Genomic DNA, 7,792 nt, shown 5'->3' with positions numbered 1-7,792 from the left:
GGGCGTGGCGTCGTTCCAGGGCATCCAGACGAGGAGGGGAGAGGCAGGCAGGCAGGCGAGCTGGTGGCGTGGCGCGGTGGCGCGCGCGCGCGCCGGGCACACTCCCCTCCCTCTGTCGAGGACGAAGACGACAGAGGAGGAGGCGGGCTGGGCCGCCTGCTGGCTGGGCCGGCCAGCTACTGCTGGGCCGCACAGGGAGGAGCCCAGGTAAGCTTCTCCTTTTATTTATTTTTGTTTTTCTAATTTATGTCATTTGTTTTGATTTAAATAAAATATTAAATCATTTTATAACCTTATGCCAATTTTTGCAGGAGCTAGATATATTATTCCAAAGCTCCCCAACAGGTGGCATAATTTTTGGACATATATTAATATATATAACTAATATATTTCCAATGCAAATATTTATGCATTAATTCCAAATGCCCAAAATAAATACCTATGAGCTCTTAAAAATATTGGTTTGATTTTTATCTCTGTCCAATATTTTCAGAGAGCAACATGAGCATTTTCTTGGACCCTTTTGGAGAAATTTTTATTTGGGTCATTTTCAAAATGATTCTGAGGGTTTCACAAATCCCCATTTCAAGTTTCTGATGAAAGAGTAAACATGATGCAACACTCTAATGCATGACTGGCTAGGGTGTGACAACTCACCCCCACTCAAAAGAATCTCGTCCCGAGATTTGGGTTCCTCCGGGAAGAAGGCGGGATACTCGAGTCGAAGACGATCCTCCCTTTCCCAAGTTGCTTCATCCTCAGAATGGTGCGACCATTGTACTTTGAGAAACTTGATGTTATGACGTCGGGTGGTACGTTCGGCCTGATCGAGGATACGAATGGGGTACTCTCGATATGTAAGATTATCTTGGAGATCAAGCGTTTCGTGGTCCACTCCACGGATAGGATCCGAGAAGCAATGCCTGAGTTGAGAAACGTGGAAGACATCGTGGACTCTGGAGAGGTGCGGAGGTAGTTCCAACTGGTAGGCAACTTCTCCTCGTTTGGCAACTTTGGAGAAGTTCTCGACAAAGCGACGACAATAGCTCGCTAAGCCCAGAAAACTCCGAACTTGCTTGACCGATTCAGGTGGAGTCCAATTAAGGACGGCTTGAACTCGCTCAGGGTTAACAGCAATACCTTTACCAGATATTACATGACCCAGATAGGTCACTTCTGACAACCAGAATTCACATTTAGAAAATTTGGCATAAAGGCGATGCTCTCGAAGTTTCTTCAACACTAGCCTTAGATGTTCGGCATGTTCTTCCTCGTTCTTGGAGTAGATGAGTATATCATCGCGGTAAACCACGACGAATTTATCCAAATACTCCATGAAGATTGAGTTCATTAACCGAGAGAAGGTGGCTGGAGCGTTGGTTAAGCCGAAGGACATGACGGTGTACTCGTACTGGCCATAACGAGTAACAAAGGCCGTTTTAGGAATGTCCCCGTTTCTGATTTTGATTTGATGGTAGCCCAACCTCAAATCCATCTTGGAGAAGACTGAGGATCCAGCGAGCTGATCATACAGGTCGTTGATCCTGGGGAGCGGATATTTGTTCTTGATTGTGACCAAATTGACAGGTCGATAATCCACAACCATCTGGTCCGTACCATCCTTCTTCTTGACGAATAGGATGGGGCAAGCCCACGGAGATGAACTAGGTCGGATGAAACCCTTTTTCAAGGACTCATCGAGTTGTTTCTTAAGCTCGGCTAGTTCTAGTGGTGCCATCTTATAAGGTCTTCTAGCAATCGGAACGGTTCCTGGAATGAGGTCTATTACGAACTCAACATCCCTGTCAGGTGGAACACCTGGCAATTCCTCTGGGAAGACATCCGGAAAGTCACGGACTACCGAAACGTCCTCAAGGTCTGGCAAAGGGCTGGCGTTAAGAGAATATAATTGTCGCTTGGCTAGTCGGGTTAAGACATTGACTATCTTGCCCGAAGGGTGAGTGAGTTGAACAGTCCTAGAGAAGCAATCAATTTTGGCATGATGAGCTGACATCCAGTCCATACCCAAAATGATATTAATATCGGAAGGTTTAAGGGCTATCAACGATGCAAGGAAAACAAGTCTGTCGACTTGGATTTCATTTCCATGGCATATACCAACGCTGTCAGGACCCCGACTCGATGTCACATCGATCTAGCCGGTAACACCTCATATCACTTTGCGGCCTCACGCACGGTATCCCCACGGGTGTCGCCTTACCTTTGCCCGGGACCGTTTGCGCCTTTTGGCTCACGTATATGATAGTGTCGCTAGCATCCATATGATAAGGAGCCTGGGCTGACATGACTAGTCGTAAACCCAAAGCGGCACAGACTTACAGGGACAGACATCCATGACCCAGCTTCGAACGTGTCGGTCATCAGCAAGTGGGTCCGGGCTGTAGCACTGGGCTAGCAGGACTCCGGTAAACCGGGCTGTAGCGGGCTAATAGGACTCCGGTACTCAATGCGTGACATTTCCCCGAAGGGACAGACACAGGAACGAAGAAGGACACATGCCGGCCAGCCTAAGTGTTCCAGAGCAGTAGCAAGCTACCATGGCTCAGCGGTAACACTAGGAGACATTTCCCGGTAAGAGAGGCTACTAAAGATAAACAACTAGGTAGTCAGATCCCACACATACCAAGCACTTCAATCATACACACAATATGCTCGATATGTGCAAATACAACGAAGCATCACAACATGACTCTACGACACAAGTACTTTATTTAAGGCTCAGAGAGCCATACATAACATACACAAAGGTACGGGTCTCACGACCCAGCATTCAAGTCATACAGTCATACAAACCAGCAGCGGAAGTAACTTGTCTGAGTACAGACAACTAGTAAAATAAAAGAGGCTTGGAAAGCCTAGCTATACTACGTGGTCCTTCACAAGCTCAGGGTCACCACCTGGGCCTTTAGCCTACTCGTTGATGTCAACGTCTACGTAGAACCCATCAGAAGGGGTTGCAACGTCTTCTGGAAAAATGTAAATTATAGCAACATGAGTACAAAGGTACTCAGCAAGACTTACATCAGATCCTACATACATGCATATTATCAAGAAGGGTTGGTGGAGTTATTGCAGCAAGCCAGCTTTGACTCTTGGCTAGACTATCCTACGATACTTCAACTTGAAATGGTTTTGCGCACACGAGTCCACTACTCACCACTTCAATACACTACCGAGGATCCGCCTCCGTCTTCCTACGGAAGAGCCATCCTCGGCACTCACACTTATCTTGAGGCTTTTAGTAGTTTCCATTTTCTTGTCTATGAACTGTATAGGCAACCAAGTAGTCCTTTACCGCGGACGCGGCTATTCGAATAGATTATGATAACCCTGCAGGGGTGTACTTCTTCATACATGTTTCCACCACTTAGCGTCTGCACACGACATGTGCTCGGCAGACTTCAAGCGAAAGCCGACGTGGGTGTAGACCACGACCTACCTAAACACTTAAGCCTCTAGTCCAGGTTTATCGCCTATTCAGGTTCCATCCGCAGGGAGTCCGGCCGAGGTTTCCCATACGGCCTCGAACGATGTGAACAGGGTTCCCGAGATACCTAACGGGTATTCGGTACACCCGGCCACGTACCTACCGCATCACAGCCCACCCCTACGGTCAGCGCTGTCCACGGCCTCCAGTAGGCTACAAACACCAGAAACTACTTGCAACTCCTGGACAGAGTGCTAGGGTGAATAAGAAGTCGAGCGGGGTCATATTTCAGGGCCCAATGTATGGTAGTAGCTGATTCTTAAATCACACATACAGATCTCAGTGCTTAAGGTCGGCTTCAATGAAACAACCCACCATGTACTCCTACATGGCCTCTCATCGATACCTTTACCAAATCGTGTTCACCACACCACTCTCATTACCGACATAATCATTTCACTCTAGCCCATCACCCAGATGAACCAGACCTGACACGACTCTAAGCATAGCAGGCATAGCAAGGTAGGAACAACACATACATATGGCTCAATCAACTCCTACACATGCTAGTGGGTTTCATCTAGTTACTGTGGCAATGACAGGTCATGCAGAGGAAATGGGTTCAACTACCGTAGCACACAGCAGTTTGAATCGTGTTGTCTTAATGCAGTAAAAGAGAGCAGGAGCGAGAACATGGGATTGTATCGATATGATCAAATGGTTGGTTGCTTGCCTGATGGTTCGATGCACGGATACGGTTCTTCGTTAGGGTAGTCACGGTACTCCTCGGGGACAGATCCTGTCGTAAAGGATAACGATACACAGGCATCACCAAACAATGTGCAACAATATGATGCATGCATGAAACATGGCAATATGAGTGTGTTGGGCTAATGCAACTAAAGCTACCAACGCTGTCAGGACCCCGACTCGATGTCACATCGATCTAGCTGGTAACACCTCATATCACTTTGCGGCCTCACGCACGGTATCCCCACGGGTGTCGTCTTACCTTTTCCCGGGACCGTTTGCGCCTTTTGGCTCGCGTATATGAAAGTGTCGCTAGCATCCATATGATAAAGAGCCCGGGCTGACATGACTAGTCGTAAACCCAAAGTGGCACAGACTTACAGGGACAGGCATCCATGACCCAGCTTCAAACGTGTCGGTCATCAGCAAGTGGGTCCGGGCTGTAGCACTGGGCTAGCAGGACTCCGGTAAACCGGGCTGTAGCGGGCTAACAGGACTCCGGTACTCAAAGCGTGACATTTCCCCGAAGGGACAGACACAGGAACGAAGAAGGACACATGCCGGCCAGCCTAAGTGTTCCAGAGCAGTAGCAAGCTACCATGGCTCAGCGGTAACACTAGGAGACATTTCCCGGTAAGAGAGGCTACTAAAGATAAACAACTAGATAGTCAGATCCCACACATACCAAGCATTTCAATCATGCACACAATATGCTCGATATGTGCAAATACAACGAAGCATCACAACATGACTCTACGACACAAGTACTTTATTTAAGGCTCAGGGAGCCATACATAACATACACAAAGGTACGGGTCTCACGACCCAACATTCAAGTCATACAGTCATACAAACCAGCAGCGGAAGTAACTTGTCTGAGTACAGACAACTAATGAAATAAAAGAGGCTTGGAAAGCCTAGCTATACTACGTGGTCCTTCACAAGCTCAGGGTCACCACCTGGGTCTTTAGCCTACTCGTTGATGTCAACGTCTACATAGAACCCATCAGAAGGGGTTGCAGCGTCTTCTGTAAAAATGTAGATTATAGCAACATGAGTACAAAGGTACTCAGCAAGACTTACATCAGATCCTACATACATGCATATTATCAAGAAGGGTTGGTGGAGTTATTGCAGCAAGCCAGCTTTGACTCTTGGCTAGACTATCCTACGATACTCCAACTTGAAATGGTTTTGCGCACACGAGTCCACTACTCACCACTTCAATACACTACCGAGGATCCACCTCCGTCTTCCTACGGAAGAGCCATCCTCGGCACTCACACTTATCTTGAGGCTTTTAGCAGTTTCCATTTACTTGTCTATGAACTGTATAGGCAACCAAGTAGTCCTTTACCGCGGACGCGGCTATTCGAATAGATTATGATAACCCTGCAGGGGTGTACTTCTTCATACATGTTTCCACCACTTAGCGTCTACACACGACATGTGCTCGGCAGACTTCAAGCGAAAGCCGACGTGGGTGTAGACCACGACCTACCTAAACACTTAAGCCTCTAGTCCAGGTTTATCGCCTATTCAGGTTCCATCCGCAGGGAGTCCGGCCGAGGTTTCCCATACGGCCCCGAACGATGTGAACAGGGTTCCCGAGATACCTAACGGGTATTCGGTACACCGTGCCACGTACCTACCGCATCACAGCCCACCCCTACGGTCAGCGCTGTCCACGGCCTCCAGTAGGCTACAAACACCAGAAACTACTTGCAACTCCTAGACAGAGAGCTAGGGTGAATAAGAAGTCGAGCGGGGTCATATTTCAGGGCCCAATGCATGGTAGTAGCTGTATCTTAAATCACACATACAGATCTCAGTGCTTAAGGTCGGCTTCAATGAAACAACCCACCATGTACTCCTACGTGGCCTCTCATCGATACCTTTACCAAATCGTGTTCACCACACCACTCTCATTACCGACATAATCATTTCACTCTAGCCCATCAACCAGATGAACCAGACCTGACCCGACTCTAAGCATAGCAGGCATAGCAAGGTAGGAACAAGACATACATATGGCTCAATCAACTCCTACACATGCTAGTGGGTTTCATCTAGTTACTGTGGCAATGACAGGTTATGCAGAGGAAATGGGTTCAACTACCGTAGCACACAGCAGTTTGAAACGCGTTGTCTTAATGCAGTAAAAGAGAGCAGGAGCGAGAACATGGGATTGTATCGATATGATCAAATGGTTGGTTGCTTGCCTGATGGTTCGATGCACTGATACGGTTCTTCGTTAGGGTAATCACGGTACTCCTCGGAGGCAGAACCTGTTGCAAAGGACACCGATACACAACCATCACCAAACAATGTGCAACAATATGATGCATGCATGAAACATGGCAATATGAGTGTGTTGGGCTAATGCAACTAAAACCAGAAGGGTTTGAACAAATTTGAATCAAAGATTCAGATTTCAAACTCAAGCATGGCCTTTTAAAGTGCTTTTCCTTGTTCTGCTTTAAACATCAATTTAACTTCTTTGATCATGCATGAAAATAGTACAGATGGATAGATTGGATTTTTCTGATCATTTTTCATATATAATTTGTCTGATTTGGAGTTACAGAATAAAAGTTATGAATTTTTGAAGTTTAAACTATATTCTGGAATTTCCTGAATTTAAATCCAGAAATATAAATATTGCGCCAGCATGACGTCAGCACGACGTCAGCGGTCAACTGCGGCTGGCTGGGGTCAAACCTGACGTGTGGGGTCCACACGTCAGTGACAGGGGGGTTTAACAGGGTTAGTTTAATCCTAATTAGGAGTTAGTGGTGCTGGGGCCCACTGGTCAGTGTCAGGGGGGGTTAACTAACAGTGATTAGCGCTAATCTAACCACCTGGCCGACGGGGCCCACGCGTCAGTGACTCTGGGGGTTCAAACCCCAGGTCAAACAGGTCAAACCCGCCGGCGGTTAGTCGCCGGCGAGGTCCGCGGCGTACATGTGCCTCAGGTTTCCTCTATGGTGCTCCAAACGGCGTGCGGCTAGGTGCGTTGGAAAGCCAGCTCGATGGCGCGTCGGGCGGTGGCCGTGGCTGGGCCTGGGGTGGCCGGAGTCGACGGCGGCGAGCTCGGCTGCGGCCGCCGGGGTTCGGTCGTGCACGGAAACGGGGTTGGAGCTCGAAGGCGAGCGAAGCGAGGCGCTAGGGATGCTCTACGGGGCCTTACGAACTTGTTGGACTCGCTGGGGTGACCAAATGGTCACCGGAGCTGCGTCGACGGCGAGCTCGGCGACGGTGGAGGTTCGGCCGTGGTGGGGAACGGAGTTACGGCGCGGGAACGAGGGGAAGAAGAGAGGGAAACGGTGGCGTAGCTCACCGCGGTTGCAGCGGGCGTCGAAGCGGGCTCGGGGACGCACCGGAGACGGCGAATCGACGGCGACGATGGTCGGAGCCCGAGGAGGAAGACGATGGCGACGGCGGCTCCACAGGGCGTCCGGCGTCTTGTGGCTTGACGGAGAGCTTCAGGGCGAGGGGGCGGAGCTCCTGCGCGTGTCGGGGAGGCGAGGGGAGGCCGGTGGCGGCTGCTATGGCGAACGGCGGCGAGGGGTGCGTTCGGACACGGGAGAGAGA

This window comes from Triticum dicoccoides, chromosome 4B (assembly GCF_002162155.2).
Source record: "Triticum dicoccoides isolate Atlit2015 ecotype Zavitan chromosome 4B, WEW_v2.0, whole genome shotgun sequence".
Classification (NCBI taxonomy): domain Eukaryota; kingdom Viridiplantae; phylum Streptophyta; class Magnoliopsida; order Poales; family Poaceae; genus Triticum; species Triticum dicoccoides.
This window is presented reverse-complemented; position numbering follows the sequence as displayed.